The sequence below is a fragment of the Anomaloglossus baeobatrachus genome, chromosome 7, assembly GCF_048569485.1.
Source record: "Anomaloglossus baeobatrachus isolate aAnoBae1 chromosome 7, aAnoBae1.hap1, whole genome shotgun sequence".
Taxonomy (NCBI): domain Eukaryota; kingdom Metazoa; phylum Chordata; class Amphibia; order Anura; family Aromobatidae; genus Anomaloglossus; species Anomaloglossus baeobatrachus.
In genome coordinates, this window is record NC_134359.1 from 46,609,424 (window position 1) to 46,629,912 (window position 20,489).

Below are 20,489 nucleotides of genomic sequence, written 5' to 3' on the forward strand. Positions count from 1 at the left end.
TATCTCTAGTAGACTCAGTAAGAAGTATGGCAAAGAACAGCAACGATCCTAAAGATGAGTGCAAGCCGCTTGCTTGCATCCAGAGATTGTGAAGGAACTGAATATCACTAGCACAAGTCCAGGGAAAATGAGAATTTTTAAACCAAAGGGGAAATACAGATGATTAGCAATTGAAGGGAAGAGCAGCTCCTCAGGGTCCCAAAGGGAAAAGAAAATCCCAGCAAAGGAAATACCTAGTGCACTGAATACTGACAGCAGGAATAATAGAAAGTCAGGCAGCATTTTGCGCAGCCAAATGCTGTGACCTACTATTGCCGCACGCCATAGGACTGTCTGTCACCCGTGACAACATACACTGTACAAAGCTGTTGGGCAAGAGCTCATTTGGCCAACATTTTCCTCCCAACCTTGTCGTAGACATGGATGCTCAGCTTGGTTAAACGTACATGTATTCCGACTTCATCTAACATCAGCAGATGCACTATAGAATGAAAGTTGCAATGTTCTATCTCAGTTCTCAAAGCATAGTGAGGCAGTTGGAAAACTGGGTGAAAGATGAAGTTTCTTTATAGAGAAGACACAAGATTATCACAGATTAAATAGAAGCCACCTGAAGAGTGAGCATGTCACGTCTTTTAACCACTGGTTTGGAATTCCTGAAGCGGAATAAAGAAGGGACTTAATGTAGGATATGCTAACAGCAATGTTGTTTTGACGTTGCTGTGCATTCTGCTCATTTTATGGGGTACTTTTGCATGATTGAAATGATGATGTTTGCACATAGCCTAATACTGGACATCTAAAAATGAAGCTTTGTAGCCAGAATCCCATTCTGGTTTGGAGCAGAATCCAGCAGTTCTGAACATCAACCATTGGGATATAAGGAGAGACACTTAAGCGGGCTTTACACACCCGCCCCCGGCGGTTGTGCGTCACCGGCAAATCGCTGCCCATGGCGCACAACATCGCTAACACCCGTCACACGGACTTACCTGCCTAGCGATGTCGCTGTGGCCGGCGAACCGCCTCCTTTCTAAGGGGGCGGTTAGTTCGGCGTCACAGTGGCGTCACTAAGCGGCCGCCTAATAGAAGCGGAGGGGCGGAGATAAGCGGCACATAACATCCCGCCCACCTCCTTCCTCCCTCATTGTGGGCGGCCGCAGGTATGGTGATGTTCCTCGTTCCTGCGGTATCACACACAGCGATGTGTGCTGCCGCAGGAACAACGAACAACCTGTGTCCTGCAACAGCAACGATAATTGGGATTAGAACGACGTGTCAATGATCAACGATATGGTGAGTATTTTTGATCGTTAACGGTCTTTCCTGCATTTTCACACGCAATGATGTCGCTAACGAGATAGGATGTGCGTCACGAATTCCGTGACCCCAACGACATCTCGTTAGCGACATCATTGCGTGTAAAGCCCCCTTTACTAGTAAATTGTATCTATCTTGTTAAAACATAAAAAACTAAAAAGTTGCCATTTCTTAAAATGTTCCCCACTGAGATGATCACGGTGCAGACTACCACTGTCTTCCTCTTTTTTAATACAAATGAAAAATTGGATTTTCCTTTAAGTGACACTGACGACAAGCATTAGATGCAGCGCTTGGCACAGCGTTCTGTTTCCACATATTCTGTATTGATTGGTTCCTCTCGTCTATTTCTTCACAAGTAAATTGATTTAAATGGGTCAATTGACCTGCAATGTACTCATGGTATCGGCTGACAGACCCAACGTTTGATGGATATCGAACCGGAATCAGCTCAATAAAGTGACCTTTGTAATTCTTTATAAAATGTGAATTTTCTGGACTAATGTTCATCATTTTCCAGGATGTAAATGAGCAACTTATAGGTGTCTGACATTTATAATAAATGATAATGGAATAATTGCCTACAGATGTCAGCTTTCAAGATTAGTTATGATCGTTAAATCAGACCAAGTCCACCATACTGTAACCTCTAAAGAACACTAGATGGTCGGAGCTCCACTTTCTACTAAAGAATTGCAGACCCGCTGCATAGACATTGGGTTATATGTCAACATTTTGGTTCTTTGGGATCCAATTATCTATTTGATACTGCCTGAAAAACTGTCCGGGACTATAGGGAAAAACCGGTCAATCAACTGGAGTAAAGGCCGCTTTACACATAGCGACATCGCTAGCGCCCACCCCCGTTGTTTGTGCATCACGGGCAAATCGCTGCCCGTGGCGAACAATATCGCTGGTATGTGTCAGACGAACATACCTTTGCAACGACGTTGCTGTGGCCGCCGAACAACCTCTTTTCTTAGGGGGCGGTTTGTGTGCCATTACAGCGACGTCACCCAGTAAAACACCAATTGAAGTGGAGGGGCGGAGAGCAGCCGCAGGATCGTCACTCCCACCTCGTTGCTGAAGGATGCAGGTACGCTGTTGTTCGTCGTTCCCGGGGTGTCACACGTAGCGATGTGTGCTGCCTCAGGAAAGACGAACAACCTGCATCTAGAACGAGCAACGATATTATGGAAATGAATGACGTGTCAACAATCAACGATTTGGTGAGTATTTTTGGTCGTTAGCGGTCGCTCGTAAGTGTTATACGCAATGACGTTGCTAACGAGAATGGATGTGCGTCACAAATTCCGTGACCCCAGGGATATCTTGTTAAATATGTCGTTTCGTGTAGTGGGGCCTTAAGATGGTGAAAGACCGACCGGGGAAGACTTCATAGGACTGGTCACATCTCTCTCTATAATCTCCGGACAGCTTTTCAAACTAGCCAGTGTCTGATTCATGTTGCTCATAGTTTTGGCAGCATTATTATTTATTATTATAGCGCCATTTATTCCATGGCACTTTACATGTGAAAAGGGGCATACATAGTAGGGACAAGTACAGTAATCATAAACAAAACAAGGCACAGGAGGAAAGAGGACCCTGCCCGCGAAGGTTCAGTCTACAGGGGATTGGTGAGGATACAGTAGTTGAGCATGAAGCAGATGACAGGCTCCTCTTCCAAAAAGCTGTTTTTTTTGCCCCTCTGATCCTCCACAACAAGTTAACATAGCTATGGAGCATATATAACGGTCAAATAAATCTTGATTTTCATGCTTTATAAATAATACAAAATAATCTAATTGATACATCGTTGGATTCAAGATCTCTTTGCCTATTATGTGCTGCTCTTAGATAAAATAGCAAAAACCTGCTGGCAGATTCCCTTTATAGATGATACAATTTGAGGAGAATGAGGGTCCTAGCTCAGTTGATAAGCTCTTGAGAATGCACCTCTACTGGGCTGAGGTAACAGCATATCAGGCAGTATTTGGTGACAGGCATTCTCTGGTCGGAGTGGCGTGGTGCAGGGTAAATTGGTGGTGTCTATGTTGGAAGTAAAAATTTATGAAGGACCTTTAAAGAACATATGTATATATTTTGTTATCTTATGGTGATTTACATTACTACTTATTGGATTGATGGATCCATCAGAGTGTCAAACCCTCCTTAATAAGCAGACGTTGTAACACAAGTGTTTAGAAAGCTAAGTCTAGTAGAAATCCTATATGGCAATTAGACAACTTAGTCCCTAAATTAACATGATTGGAGCATGAATGAAAATAACCTCTGCTGCATTCAGCACTCCGCTAATTGATTGCGGCTGGTCTGCTTTCTCTGTAGGGCATGTTCATATTACGGCGTATTAGTGGAGGACTTTCTGAAAGAACTCAGAATTGGTGAAGGGTGTCTAATAAGAAATGCTTCCATCTGCTTTCCTTTGTGTTTAGTTAATTTAATGTTCTCTGACAGATACACAACATTTTAGGTTTGAGCTCATGGTGACATCATTTTATGACACTAGAGATAAGCAGGGATATCATAAAAATAATAAAACTCCGTGTACCCTTAGACATCTGTAGTTTTTCTCCTAGTCACACTTTGTAAGGGAAAGAGACAGAATTTCAATAGAATCATAACCCTGTAATCAACGAATATACGAGATAAGGATGGAAAATGAAGTCATCCTTCCCAGGAGAAGTTTACAGTGTTCATCCTCATTTGGTCAAAATGGAAACGCCAAAAGACTTACCCAAGTCTATGTACTAGAAGCAGCTTATTAAGCTGCTATATCTTTCTAAAAATTACAATAATTGCTTCCTCTACTAAGTGTCTTTTCTAAGAGCTCGAAATTGAGCAGTCCTTAAGATATTTCACTAATCTTCCTGGTAATGTACTGATTAGAGATGAGCGGACCCGTGGTAGTTCGTTTTGATGGGTTCACCCGGACTTTAGATAAAGTTCAGTTCTGGACCAGGACTTGACCTGAACCCCAATGTAAGTCACTGATTGGGCAGTTTGGGGTCCATGCCCACATACAGCCAGTTATAAACAGATCACTTCCGGCGGTGGTTGGGTGGGCTTTTTCCATTTTTTTGTTTGGTGCACATACATCCGATTATGCTATTGTTACCCCCAGTGCGAGTGTCACAGGGTATGTACTGACGGAACAGGGTCTCCTAAGCTGGTCCTCAGACTTGAGGCCCTGAGCTGTCCCTTATCTCGGAGGTACACTTGATGGATGCCAGCTCCGAGCCCCCAGCATGACCTTAACTCCCATGCGAGCCTTGATCTTACTCCCCCCACTCTGGGAGCAGGCCGAAAATCCAGTAACAAAACCCCTACAGAAAAGACACGGACAAGGTAGAATGAAACCTCATTAACACTGCATTAACACAAGGGGGAGGCAATATGCATACAGGGGAATAAAGAAACGCGTAGGGAATAAACTCACAACAGGGAAACCTTCACACCATGAAGAACAAACAGCAACTGTAGTTCACTACGAACTGAATAACTACTGAGACCACGATCGCTGGAGCAAAGCTGAAGCTATCTTCGGAGATCTACTACTACACTCCACAGCCTTAAAGAGTAATAGTAATTAGCAACCCAGCTCTCAGAAGATTTGCACACTGCTCCAAAAAGGATTAACTCCTGCACTGCTGGAAGCAGTGAAACAACTCAGCTGATGCCCAGCAAAGCTGAGCACTTAAGAGAGACCAGGTTACCTGTCAGACTCTGCAATGTGAGTTCGACGCCGCAGAAGTAATCCACATGTGCTGACCTGGAAAGTGCAAGACAGCGAGCTGTTCAAACATTGCAGGCGTCTCGCACTGGGTTGAGCACCGAGCATAGCCGAGCACAGCAATGCTCGCGCAAGTGGTCAGCATAAGTAAAAAACCTGAACTCTGAAAGTGAACTCTGTTTATTTTTTTAAGGTCTGTGTTTGTTATTAACACCGAACCTTCGGTTTGCTCATCTCCAGTTGTGATACTTTGAAACTAGGTGTTACAATTTCTCTTGTCAATAAGGTGTGTACATACAAAGTCTACACAACGCAACTATTAATACTAGAGATGAGCGGTTCAAGCAAAATTTAATTTAGTCTGTGCGGATTTCCCTGGGATATCCAATTTGCAAACAAATTATTTTTCTGCAAATTGAATTACTTTTATTATGCTGTGGAGTCTCTCCAGACCCTACATAATAAACATATAATACTAATAATACTAATAATAATAATTTGTATTTCTATAGTGGCAAGATATTTATCAGAGGGAACTTGTATAAACAAGATAAGACTTTACAGATTAACACATAGTTCACTAAAGGTCCATTTACACGCAACGACATCGCTAACGAGATATCGTTGGGGTCACGAAATTCATGACACACATCCAGCTTCGTTAGCGACGTTGTTGCGTGTGAAACGTACGAACGACCGCTAACGATTAAAAATACTCACCTAATCGTTGATTGTTGACACGTCGTTCATTTTCATAATATTGTTGCTCGTGCTGGACGCAGGTTGTTGGTCGTTCCTGAGGCAGCACATATCGCTAGGTGTGACACCCCAGGAATGATGAACAACACCGTACCTGCGTCCTCCAGCAACGAGGTGGGCGTGTCTTTTCTTTGCCTGCTCTCTGCCCCTCCGCTTCTATTGGCTGCCTGCCGTGTGACGTCACTGTGACACCGTACAAATCGCCCCCTTAGAAAAGAGGAAGTTCGCCGGCCACAGCGACGTTGCTAGGCAGGTATATGTGACGGGGAATAACGATATTGTGCGCCACGGGCAGCGATTTGCCTGTGACACACAAACGACGGGGGCGGGTGCGATCAGCAGCGACATCGCTAGCGATGTCGCTGTGTGTACATGGGCCTTAATGCTCACAAGCTTACAATATGAGGAAATAGGGGGATGCAAATAGTAAAACGTAAAAACCAAGTGCTTGTTGTGTAAGGTCCAGCCATCATTATAATAATTAGGAGCATTACAATAACGCTGAATGAATAGTTATCAGCAGTAAAGAGATACCAAGTGCGTAGAAGAGAGAACAGTAGATAGTTATAGAAGTAAGGTGATGGCCCAGTCTAAAGAAATGTCTTTTATGGCATGCTTGAAATTGTGGATACTGGGAATTAACCAGAAAATTGATGCAGCACGAGAGAGGTCCTGGAAAAAAGAGTGGGAGGTTCAGATTATAGCGGATGTTTGTGTCGGGGGCGGGGGCCAGCTTCCCCGTCGCGGGGGCTGCTCGGGGAGATCGCGCTCGGATACGGTGCCTCCTCCTCGGTGGCTTGAGCGGGCCGGACCCGGGGCTCGAGCAGCGCTCCTCGACCTCGAGTGAAATGGGGAATTGGGTTTCCTTCGGGATGTGGAGAGTTCGTGACGCCACCCACGGGTTGTGGTGATGGTGGGCACCACCGCTGCTGGTGACGGGGTTCCCGGGCGCGATGGCGGGGAGCAGCTAAGTGTTGAACCCTCCGTGGGTAGGGGCTGTTGGTCCCGGGGCCCGATGGGGGGGGAGATGCTGCAGGGCGCAGTGCTGTGGTGCGGTGCCTGATGGCACTGTTGTACTCACAATTAAACCACACAGAGTCACTGGTAAACTAGAAACTGCCAGAGTCCGCAGCCTTCGGTGCGGAGGGTGTTTGGGTCCCACACACAGTACAGCAGGATCCTGTTCTTGTATTGCAGCCAGACGCTTCTTTCTCCTTCCTCAGTCGGGAACGGGGAGCCCACTCCCCTGCAGTGATCCGGGTCGTCCCTTGGTACCGGCGGGCCACTACCCTGCCCCGGTCACCTTGGGCCCCTTCCTCACACTTCCCTTCCTTACAGCAGCCAGGAGCTATCCTCCCCTGGTCTGCTCTCTTCACTCTCCTCACTCACTCTACTGCCCACAACGGGACTCTCTCACTGACTACTGTGTCTTCCCGCCTCCAGGTCTGTGAACTCCTCGGTGGGCGGGGCCAACCGCCTGGCTCCGCCCCACCTGGTGTGGACATCAACCCTGGAGGGTGGCAACAAGGGTTTCATGTGTGACTGGTGTGACCTGTCCAGGGAAGGGGGTGTGTATGATGTTGTGTAGTGACCTGTGACCCCTGGGGTCCAGGGCGTCACATTTGTCTTAGGTGATTAGTGGAAAGAAGAGGATGGGTAGGGTGGTAGATAGATATGAGGGAGGACATGTGGGATGTGGTGCAGAACTGTCGAGAGCTTTGTGTGTAAAAGTGATAAGTTTATATTGGATTCTGTAGGAGATGGGCAACCAGTGCAATGACTGGCACAAGGTGGAGACATCGGTGTAGCAGTTGGACAGAAATATGATGCTAGCTGCCGCATTCACTCTGGCACACTCAACCGATCAATGTATTAGATGGTCAGCCACTCATCTGAATCAGTCACTGCTATGGATGACTCTAGTATGTAGTGTCTAGCCATCTTTATTAGCTGATCAGTGGTTGTTTTCAAATTAAACCCACAGTGCATCTGTTTAAGAAGTATATTTTATATGAAAGAAGCACTCCCATCAAAGTTTTTATCTTCTTAATATATTGCCCTAATCATATTAGATCATGCTGCATACTTACAATTGCTCATTTTGCCCTTCTACCAGTTAATTCTTCTGTTTTCCATTAAGTCTATGGCATCACATGATTAAAAACAGACTTGCTGAATTCCTCTAAGCTCTATCTAGAAACAGGAGGTCTCTTTTTCCTACATGAGTCATAATTCGAACTAGACAGTGCTTACAGTGACCTAAATTTGTAGTTCTAATGATGAGTCATGCAGGGAAAAAGAGCCTTCTAGTTTCTACATAGAGCTTAGAAGGATTCAGTAAAAAACAGCATATGTTTACTTGCAATGCAGCAAATCATATTCTGCTCACCATCGTCTAATGTCCCACCTGTCTGGCTCACAGGTGTATATGAAAAAAACAAGGAAAGAAGAAGGGACATATCCAGAACTAAAATCCAAACTTTTATTTAATCATATAATAATTCATATGCTGCAGGCATTCAGAGATCTGACACGTTTTGAGCGTATTACATGTTCTTAATCATAGATTCAGCTAGTCTGTTTTTAATCCCATGATGTCATATACTTAATGGAAAACAGAAGAATTAACTGGGTAGAAGAGAAAAATGAGCAATAGTAAATACAAAGTGCTATAAATTATGATGACTGGATTATATTAACAGGAGAAAAACCTTTGATAAGAGTGTTTCTTTAACCCTTTTAACTAAGCGACCACTTTTACTTTGCTCTGGCTACTCTAAATAATTGCTCCTGTGATTTAGAGTCACTTCTTTTCCTTCACAGTTAAATCTAGGGCCACTAGTAAAACTTTGACACCAGATATAAACAATAAAGTAGAAAAGGTTTGAGAGAAACATATATTGAGCCTAAACAGTGAAGTTTTCCAACCTTCTTTTGTCACTTAAAAAGTTTACACTTCAGGAATTTTAAGTACATTTATGTACACATGACATGGTACTTTGTCCAGCAGATAGAGATGCCGCGGTACAACAATTTGTATTCCCCTAGTAGACCATTTTATATGCCAGAGATGCGTAACAAATCTTCTGAGCAATTTTTAACCTTTGTAAAAGGTAAAAACTGTCTATACCCCATCCATAATAAATAAAGTGTTAAAATAATTGTAAACCTGTCACCCTGAGACAGCATTTCCTTCCAGATTTATTCTTATGCCTGAAATGCGTTGAGCTTCCTTCAGAATTGTTTATTATACTCTCCAAACATACTAATGCTTTTGCTGAGGTTTGTGCACTTGTCTGAGTTCTATATCCTCATTGATTTGTGTCTTTGCTCCCATTGTTTTCAGCAATCTCAGCGGACCAGCTCCTTTACAGCGATTGTCCTGTTATCTCTACATTGTGTATGTGTTTGTATTGTCAGTTTACTACATGATACCAAAGGATAGAAAACCCCTTTTTGTGCAAGAAAAGAATGGATTTTATCTCTGTATCTATCAGTCTGCAATACGGTTAAGTGTCTGGGTGGGCAAAAAACTATGACAGATCCAGGAAGGACTCAATTTCTTTTCTATGTGAATTTTTCAGAGCTTAAAGAGGACCAACCACCAGGATTTTCCTATATAAACTAAAGCCAGTGCTATAATGATGCTATCATGCTGATTCTATACATACCTTTAGTAGTGAGATCGGATGTATAGTTTCTGAAATACAGGCAAGTAAAGTTTGTGAACTACACTGCTACTTGATTGATAGGTGCTGCAGAATATCTAATAGATAGGTCAGGTTTTGATAGTTAATCTCATGTCTGTCTGCTGCCTGTCCATCTTGTTCCCTGTCCTTCCATCCCCCTTCTACCCCCTATAATAACAGAGGCAGGCAGACAGGGGATTGATTGAATAACTAACAAAACCCGACCCACCTATTAGATATTCTGTAGCTGCTATCAATCAAGTAACAGTGCATGTCACAAACTTTACTTGCCTATATTTCAGAAAGTATACATCCGATCTCACAACTACAGGTATGTATGTATCAGCATGATAGCACCAGTATAGCACTGGCTTTAGTTGATATAGGAAAATCCTGGTGGTTGGTCTGCTTTAATGGCCTTCTTAAAAAAAAATTAAAGTCTTGATATCTAAATGCAAAGTCTTGATTTCTAAATTGCTGAATCAGATCTGGATAGAAATGATGTGACAGAACCCCCCTTTTATGAGGGATCTCCGGAACCTCAGGTCCGGGCTTGCAAGGAAAGGACTGATATAACTTCCTTATCTGGTTTCTGCCATTGAAGTTACTTGCTGGAGCCCATGATTTCTCTTCTGGTCCATAACATCTCCAATGAAGAAAATACTTTAAGGACCCTCTCACTACCTGAGAATCTGAATATCACAGGAGGAGGATCTCTATTACAGACTGAACAGGCGATCAATATATCTTGAGCAGAGATTTGCAATATCTATTGGGTATCCTAAATGTTGAAGAAAGTTGCAGACAGAAAAATACAGTTAATCATCTCAATTGTTACATATAAACCAATAAATTTGGGACCAAGCTTCTCAGAAGGCACCTTAAAGAGGTTATCTGAGACTATTTTGTTTTTTCTTATGGACCCAAGAACTTACAGGCAAGTGTTTGTTAACGTCCTGCCCAGCACTGATCTCTGCCGGTTTAGAGCAGTCATGGACTACTCCTACCGACGTTTCTGCGACTTTTGGTGATGTAAGTTGCTTCTTTTCCCGCTCTACTCTGTTGATGAGGTGTCAGTGAAGATGTTGGGCTGATTGACAGTCAGATTGTCACGTCTTCACCGGAGTCCGCTCCTGCGACTTCTGCTTTAGTCACCAGGCGCCACCATATTCCCACTGTGGCAGTGCTGGTGATAGGAGAGGAGTCGGTGCCAGTGACTCCGGTGGGTGCAGGCTCCACTCATCTACTAAATTGGCCTTCCCCGAGACCCGTAGTACCACAGTCTGACTGTAGTGGCGTGAGTCTTCCAGTTGAAGTTACCACCGTTCAGCTACAGCCAATGGGAAGACTCCACACCCTTCTAGTTCTGGTCGATGCCAGATATAGTTTTCTATTCCTGCTTGTTCTGGTTCCTCGCTCTGTTCTGAATAGTGATCCCTATGTTTTGACCCCTGCCTGCTCTCTGACTACTCTTCTGCCTGAAGAGCTGATCTGTTCACGTGAGGCAACAGAATCACCAGCAGGAGTGAACTGTGATTACTCCGAATCTGTGCCGCCCAGAACAGGCAGGAACATAGTTCCCAAATACCTGCCTTTCAGTTCTTAGCCCCATGAGAATATAGTTATATAGTCTAGGATAACCCCTTTAAATATGAAATCTATAGTGGCTAAATAATTTTTTGTCTCAAACACCAAAGAATAGCCAAATCATATGTCTCTTATTAGCAGATGGAGTCTGTCTGCTCTGTGCTTGCCTCAAGATCTCTCTGACTTCAGATCAGATAAGCTTTAACCTATCCACAGATCTATCCACCTTCGTACTGTCAATCTCTGCAGCTGAAAAAAAAAAGAGGATGATGCCTAAGATTACAAAAATATGGAGAAGTTTCCAAGGATCATGCATAATGAATATTAATTGCTAAAGAAAGATATTCCACCCAGTCAGACTGATGATCAGAGACATAACACCAAAGATATTGTATCTGATTAATACGTTCTGTATGACTTTTGGTCTCTGAGAGTTAGGCAGAGGAAACAACATCTCAGTTTTGACCTTATTGCAAAATGCCTTCCAGAATTTAGAAAGAAACTGAATATCCTTATTGGAATATTATACAGACATACGGTATGTTTGATAACTGACATTCTTAAGGTTTGCGGACTAGGCAGCTTGGATAAAAGGACAAAGTGACACAGTATACTAAATCTTAGGGAGGATAATAGGATGAAAAAATTGCGGTTAATCAGTGAAGCCAATATCCAGTGAAATCAAGGACCGTAGATGAAAAACTGAACTTTATTTAGACAACACATTCGGAGTATTATTATTATTATTATTATTATTATTATTATTATTATTAATACTAGCTGTAGTACCCGGGCGTTGGCCGCGATAGTAACTGCCTCTCTGTCAGTCTCTGTCAGTGTGTGTCTGTCTGTCGCTGTCAGTCTCTGTGTGTGTCTGTCAGTCTGTCTGTCTCTTTCCCCATCTGCCTCTTTCACCGTCTGTCTCTTTCCCAGTCTGTCTCTTTCCCCGCCTGTCTCTTTCCCCGCCTGTCTCTTTCCCCGCCTGTCTCTTTCCACGCCTGTCTCTTTCCCCGTCTGTCTCTTTTCCCGTCTGTCTCTTTCCCCGTCTGTCTCTTTCCCCGTCTGTCTCTTTCCCGTCTTTTTCCTTGTCTCTTTCTCTGTCTCTTTCCCTGTCTGTCTCTTTCCCTGTCTGTCTCTTTCCCTGTCTCTGCCTATTTCCCTGTCTGTCTCTTTCCCTGTCTCTGTCTGTCTCTTTCCCTGTCTCTCTGTCTCTGTCTGCCTTTTTCTATTTGACTGTCTGTCTCTCTCTGTCTCTTTCCCTGTCTCTCTGTCTGTCTTTCACTGTCTCTTTCCCTGTCTGTCTGTGTCTACTGACTCTGTCTGTCTATTTGACTGTTTCTCTCTCTCTTTCCCTGTCTGCCTCTTACTCTGACTGTGTCAATGTCTGTCTGTCTCTTTCTGTCTCTCTCTATCCGCCTCCCAACCGCCATCTTATTACCTCACACATAAGCTTCTTATACTTACAATTTATTTTGTTCCTATGGCAACCAATCACAGCTGCTATTAATAACCTGTAGCTCGCAGCTCCATTGACTTTAATGGAGGCAGGTTTTTTGGAGAGGAACTGTAAAGCGCGGGATTGAATGTTCTCGTCGAAACATAGTTATGACGTTCCCTGAGTCACATGGGGTGTCTGTGCAAAATTTTGTGATTGTAAATGCGACGGTGCGGATTCCTTTAGCAGACATACATACACACATACATACATTCAGCTTTTTATATTAGATTTATGTATAGAGCACCATGGAATCCAGGGTGCTGTACATGAGAAAGGGTTACTTACAGAATACATATACAAATTACAAGAGACAGACTGGTACAGAGGGAAGAGGACCCTGCCCTTGCAGGCTTACATTCTATAGGATTTTGGGGAGGAGACAGTAGGGCGGGTGTTGGTTGGGAGGCAGTTACAGCACGATGGTGAGGCGGCAGCTCCGGCGGTGGTGACGTAGTGGGGTCATTGGAGATTATAGGCATTTCTGAACAAATGAGTTTTCAGGTTCCGTTTGAAGCTTGCAAGTGTAGCAGATAATCTGACGTGTTGAGGCAGCAAATTCCAAAAGACAGGGGATGCTCGGGATAAGTCTTGGAGGCGGTTGCATGAGGAACGAATGAGAGAAGAGGAGAGGAGATCTTGGGAGGAATGGAGGTTACGTGTTGTTGTGCAGCGGTAGATTAGCTTGGAGATATATGGAGGAGACAGATTATGGATGGCTTTGTAGGTCAGTGTTAGAGTAGATTTAACTCCTTTATCAGGCTTCTCAGTTAAATCTACTCGGAATCGTGTTGTCCGAGTAAGGTTACTTTATTCATCAAAATTGATGAAAACTATAATCTCCAGAGATCTTGATGTTCCTTTACCCATGGTGCACAACATAACCAAGAAGTTTACAACCCATGGCACTGTAGCTAATTTCCATGGAAGTAGACGGCAGAAAAAATTGATTACAGATTGCAAAGCAGGATAGTCCAGATGGTGGATAAGCAGCACCAATCAAGTTCCCATAAAATTCAAGCTGTCTTAAAGGCTTAGGGTGCAACAGTGTCAGTGTGAACTTTTTGTTGACATTTGAATAAAATGAAACACTATGGCAGGAGACCAGGAGGACCCCACTGCTGACACAGAAACAAAAACATTAGCGTGCAGCATGCCAAAATGTACATGAGTAAGCAAAATCCTTTTAAAAAAGCATCTTGTGGACAGATAAGACCAAGATAGAGCATTTTGGTAAATCGCATCAATCTACTGTTTACCAAAAATGGAATAAGACCTACAAAGAAAAGACCAAAGGACCTACAGTCGGACATGGTGGAGGATCAAAGATGTTTTGGGGTTGTTTTGCTGCCTCTCTCACTGGGGGACTTAACTGTGTGCAAGGCATCATGAAATCTGAAGATTAACAAAGGATTTTGGATTTCAATGTGTTGCCCAGTGTCAGAAAGCTGGGTTTGTTTCCTAGGTTATGGGTTTTCCAGCAGGACAATGACTACAATTATACTTCAAGAAGCCCCCAAAAATAGATGGAAACAAAGCACTGGAAAGTTCTGAAGGGGCACCAATGAGTCGGGATCTAAATTCCATTGAAGCCTATGGAAAGATCTTAAAATTGCAAATGGGAGAAGACGCCTTCACATATGAGAGACCTGGAGCAGTTTATAAAGAAGAATCCAAAATTCCAGGTGAGAGGAGTAAGAAGCTTGTGGATGGTTATAGGAAGCAATAGATTGCAGATATTTATTCCAAAGGGTGTGCAACCAAATATTAGGTTGAGGGTGCCAACAGTTTTGTCCAGCCCATTTTTGGAGATTTCAGTGAAATTATGTCCAATTTGCCTTTTTTCTCTGTTTTATGTTGTTCCAATACACACGAAGGAAATAAACATGTGTATGACAAACGTGTAATTGCAATAATTTTCTGGGAGAAATACTTCATTTTCTAGAACAATTTCAAGGGTGATAACACTTTCGGCCGTGAATGTAATTGTTTGCTTGCCAACATAAGGGAAAACACTTTGCACATTTGACAGTTTTCTATAACAAGCAGCAGATTTTGTGCATCTTGTGAATGAGGCTTTAGATGCCATCTGCACCAATCAGAATACAAAGAGCTGGTTTAATAAATATTGACCATAAAACTCAGCATTGGAGACTTCATTTGCATTCAATAATATTTAAAACAAAAAATAATTTATAAGGTATGAGCATTGGATAGAACCTTAGAAAGATTTCTTTACGTCACAAACAGTGGTGGGATTGGGTTAAAGCGTAAAACACTGTGAGAGGTTTCCTTTCGAGGAGCGGATGCGAGATAGAACAGACTTGACGTCCGATATCCCTGGTGGACTTATAGTTTTATATTTGAAAACTTAATTTCTGACCAATATAAACATATTACATAATACAAATATAATTTTGAATTTAGATAAAATCGGTATCACATACAGTACAGACCAAATGTTTGGACACACCTTCTCATTCAAAGAGTTTTCTTTATTTTCATGACTCTAAAAATTGTAGATTCACATTGAAGTCATCAAAACTATGAATTAACACATGTGGAATGAAATAATTAGTGTGAAACAACTGAATATATGTCTTATATTCTAGGTTCTTCAAAGTAGCCACCTTTTGCTTTGATTACTGCTTTGCACACTCTTGGCATTCTCTTGATGACCTTCAAGAGGTAGTCACTGGAAATGGTCTTCCAACAGTCTTGAAGGAGTTCCCAGAGATGTTTAGCACTTGTTGGCCCTTTTGCCTTCACTCTGCGGTCCAGCTCACCCCAAACCATCTCGATTGGGTTCAGGTCTGGTGACTGTGGAGACCAGGTCACCTGGTGTAGCACCCCTTCACTCTCCTTCTTAGTCAAATAGCCCTTACACAGCCTGGAGGTGTGTTTGGGGTCATTGTCCTGATGAAAAATAAATAATGGTCCAACTAAATGTGAACCGAATAGAATAGCATGCCGCTGCAAGATGCTGTGGTAGCCATGCTGGTTCTGTATGCCTTCCATTTTGATTACATCCCCAACAGTGTCACCAGCAAAGCCCCCCCCCACCGTCACACCTCCTCCTCCATGCTTCACGGTGGGAACCAGGCATGTAGAGTCCATCCGTTCACCTTTTCTACAAAGACACGGTGGTTGGATCCAAAGATCTCAAATTTGGACTCATCAGACCAAAGCACAGATTTCCACTGGTCTAATGTCCATTCCTTGAGTTCTTTAGCCCAAACAAGTCTCTTCTGCTTGTTGCCTGTCCTTAGCAGTGGTTTCCTAGCAGCTATTTTACCATGAAGGCCTGCTGCACAAAGTCTCTCTTAATAGTTGTTCTAGAGATGAGAAGGTGTGTCCAAACTTTTGGTCTGTACTGTATATATAACTTATATGAAGAGACCAAACACACTTTCACAAAGACCTCCAGAAGGCGTGCTCCATTTATGCTGTAAATTAAGTCAATGTCTCTTGAAATGTAAAGCTCGGCTATTAATAACACAGCTCGATGATGCGTTGATGACTTTCAAAGTCCTCTACGTGGCAGAATAACTGATGATCATAGGGTTCCATCACTGCTTTAAATTTTTAAAGCACCCAGTTAGAAATTCAATATGACCTTATTATAATAGACTTCATTATTCACGTGTACGGTCGGGTATTAGGGTCTTCACTGTCAATTTAAATTTATGAAGGCTTCATGACTTCAGTTATCATCATTCCTTACTGTAATTTGGACCTCACCGTCTATGACAGCTGGTGGTCACAGAGGGCAATTGCTCCCTTGGCTGGGAATGAATGTAATGACTTGGCCCTTTCTTATTACTTAGGATAGTGCTAAGGAGCTGGTGTTAAAAAGGGTAGTCTCCAGGGATGCATAACACTACATCTGCAGAAAAAAATATATATACACACATACATATAGCCTTGAGGAAGGCTCCTTGCTGAGCCAAAATATTGCACATCTCGTGGTGTCATCCATGGTGTATCACTTTTTCAAAGATCGTGATGGTGTTGTAATCTACAGTCATATGAAAAAGTTTGGGCACCCCTATTAATGTTAACCTTTTTTCTTTATAACAATTTGGGTTTTTGCAACAGCTATTCAGTTTCATATATCTAATAACTGATGGACTCAATAATATTTCTGGATTGAAATGAGGTTTATTGTACTAACAGAAAATGTGCAATCCGCATTTAAACAAAATTTGACTGGTGCAAAAGTATGGGCACCTTTATCAATTTCTTAATTTGAACCCTCCTAACTACTTTTTACTGACTTACTAAAGAACTAAATTGGTTTTGTAACCTCATTGAGCTTTGAACTTCATAGGCAGGTGTATCCAATCATGAGAAAAGGTATTTAAGGTGGCCACTTGCAAGTTGTTCTCCTATTTGACTCTCCTATGAAGAGTGGCATCATGGGCTCCTCAAAACAACTCTCAAATGATCTGAAAACAAAGATTATTCAACATAGTTGTTCAGGGGAACGATACAAAAAGTTGTCTCAGAGATTTAAACTGTTAGTTTCCACTGTGAGGAACATAGTAAGGAAATGGAAGAACATATCTATCTATCTATCTATTTATTAGATAGATAGACAGATACAGTTAGGTCCAGAAATATTTGGACAGTGACATAAGTTTTGTTATTTTAGCTGTTTACAAAAACATGTTCAGAAATACAATTATATATATAATATGGGCTGAAAGTGCACACTCCCAGCTGCAATATGAGAGTTTTCACATCCAAATCGGAGAAAGGGTTTAGGAATCATAGCTCTGTAATGCATAGCCTCCTCTTTTTCAAGGGACCAAAAGTAATTGGACAAGGGACTCTAAGGGCTGCAATTAACTCTGAAGGCGTCTCCCTCATTAACCTGTAATCAATGAAGTAGTTAAAAGGTCTGGGGTTGATTACAGGTGTGTGGTTTTGCATTTGGAAGCTGTTGCTGTGACCAGACAACATGCGGTCTAAGGAACTCTCAATTGAGGTGAAGCAGAACATCCTGAGGCTGAAAAAAAAGAAAAAATCCATCAGAGAGATAGCAGACATGCTTGGAGTAGCAAAATCAACAGTCGGGTACATTCTGAGGAAAAAGGAATTGACTGGTGAGCTTGGGAACTCAAAAAAGCCTGGGCGTCCACGGATGACAACAGTGGTGGATGATCGCCGCATACTTTCTTTGGTGAAGAAGAACCCGTTCACAACATCAACTGAAGTCCAGAACACTCTCAGTGAAGTAGGTGTATCTGTCTCTAAGTCAACAGTAAAGAGAAGACTCCATGAAAGTAAATACAAAGGGTTCACATCTAGATGCAAACCATTCATCAATTCCAAAAATAGACAGGCCAGAGTTAAATTTGCTGAAAAACACCTCATGAAGCCAGCTCAGTTCTGGAAAAGTATTCTATGGACAGATGAGACCAAGATCAACCTGTACCAGAATGATGGGAAGAAAAAAGTTTGGAGAAGAAAGGGAATGGCACATGATCCAAGGCACACCACATCCTCTGTAAAACATGGTGGAGGCAACGTGATGGCATGGGCATGCATGGCTTTCAATGGCACTGGGTCACTTGTGTTTATTGATGACATAACAGCAGACAAGAGTAGCCGGATGAATTCTGAAGTGTACCGGGATATACTTTCAGCCCAGATTCAGCCACATGCCGCAAAGTTGATCGGACGGCGCTTCATAGTACAGATGGACAATGACCCCAAGCATACAGCCAAAGCTACCCAGTAGTTCATGAGTGCAAAAAAGTGGAACATTCTGCAATGGCCAAGTCAATCACCAGATCTTAACCCAATTGAGCATGCATTTCACTTGTTCAAATCCAGACTTAAGATGGAAAGACCCACAAACAAGCAAGACCTGAAGGCTGCGGCTGTAAAGGCCTGGCAAAGCATTAAGAAGGAGGAAACCCAGCGTTTGGTGATGTCCATGGGTTCCAGACTTAAGACAGTGATTGCCTCCAAAGGATTCGCAACAAAATATTGAAACTAAAAATTTTCTTTTTGTGTTTGGTTTATTTGTCCAATTACTTTTGACCTCCTAAAATGTGGAGTGTTTGTAAAGAAATGTGTACAATTCCTACAATTTCTATCAGATATTTTTGTTCAAACCTTCAAATTAAACGTTACAATCTGCACTTTAATTCTGCTGTAGAGGTTTCATTTCAAATCCAATGTGGTGGCATGCAGAGCCCAACTCGCGAAAATTGTGTCACTGTCCAAATATTTCTGGACCTAACTGTAGGTAGATAGAGACACATACAGTGCCTGAAACTTTGGGAAACCTTTAGAATGTTCCATGTTTGTGCATAAATTGGAGCCAAATTAGACAATTGAACCTAAAATATTTTGAAATAGTAAAGAAGATGCAATATCAAATGTCTGTGAGTGGCAAACGTATGTGAACCTTTGCTTTCAGTATCTGAGGTGACCCACATGTTATCCCATTCCACCCTACAAAGCGGCTTTAGCTGTGTTATGTTGGTGGGTTTTCTCCCATGACTTGATCAGTTCAGGTCCTTCTACATTTCCATGGGACTAAAGGGGGCTTTAAACGCAGCGACATCACTAGCGATGTTGCTGGTGAAAGCACCCGCCCCCGTCGTTTGTGCGTCACGGGCAAATCGTTGCCCCGTGGCGCACAATATCGTTAGGAGCCGTCACACGGGACTTACCTGCCTAGCGGCGTCGCTGTTGCCGGCGAACCGCCTCCTTTCTAGTGGGGCGGTTTGTGCAGCATCACTAATAGAACCGGAGGGGCGGAGATGAGCGGGACGAACATCCTGCCCACCTCCTTCTCTCGGCATTGCCGGCAATCGCAGGTAAGCTGTAGTTCGTCGTTCCCGAGGTGTCACACATAGCGATGTGTGCTGCTTCGGGAACGACGAACAGCCTTCGTCCTTAACAACCAGCGATTTTTTGAAAAGGAACGACGTGTCAACGATGGACGATTAGGTGAGTATTTTCCATCGTTAACGGTCGCTCGTTGGTGTTACACACAACGACGTCGCTAACGATGCCGGATGTGCGTCACGGAATCCGTGACCCCGGCGATATATCGTTAGATACGTCGTTGCGTGTAACGGGGCCTGAAGGGTTAGGACTTTGAATTGGACATTCAAAAATTTTAACTTTCTTCTTTTTTAACCATTCTTTAGAAAAAATTACTTGGTTACTTTGGAGCATTGTCTTGCTGCATGAACCAATTTCTCTTGAGATTCAGCTCAAGGACAGATGTCCAGGCATTTTCATTTAGAACTTGCTGGTTTAATTCCGAATTTATTTTTCCATTCATGATGACATCCGTCCTGGTCCAGATGTGGCAAAACTGGCCCTAACCATGATAGCATAACCAACTTGTTTTACAGATGATTGGAGCTTTTTATGCTGTAACTAACTGTATTTCTTTCTCCAAACATAAAGATTCTCATTTATACCAAAAAGCTCATCTGGCTTATCCAATTTGACATTTAGGAAACTGCAGACGGGTAGGAATCTACTTTTGGAGAGCAATGGCATTTTCATTCCAATCCCACCATGTACATCATTGTTGTTCAGAATCCTCCTGAGGGTGGACACATGAATAGTGATGGGGGAAACCGGACAGTAAAAGTCCAGATCCACAGGGATAACCTAGTACCGCGTTAGCTGATCCTGGACCTGGAGTTCTCAGGGAACTCCAGATAACTATCTGGATCCCGCCACCAGGGTAATTATAAATATAAAAGGAAAATAAAGAAGATTATGGCTAGAGCAGGTGCGTTATACTTACCAGTCTCCCACACAACTGTAACACTACTTCTGGGACCACTCATTAACCTCATGCATATGCACTGCTTTCCCTGCCCGTCTGTTATTGGTTGCAGTTGCA

The 20,489-nt window shown here is 42.8% G+C and overlaps 1 protein-coding gene across 2 annotated transcripts in view; it reads right to left on the reverse strand.

Moving 5' to 3' along the window:
• Positions 1-20,489, reverse strand: part of KCNH7 (potassium voltage-gated channel subfamily H member 7) — a 493,602-nt gene that overhangs the window by 288,325 nt on the left and 184,788 nt on the right. The gene's annotated exons all lie outside the window — the stretch shown is intronic.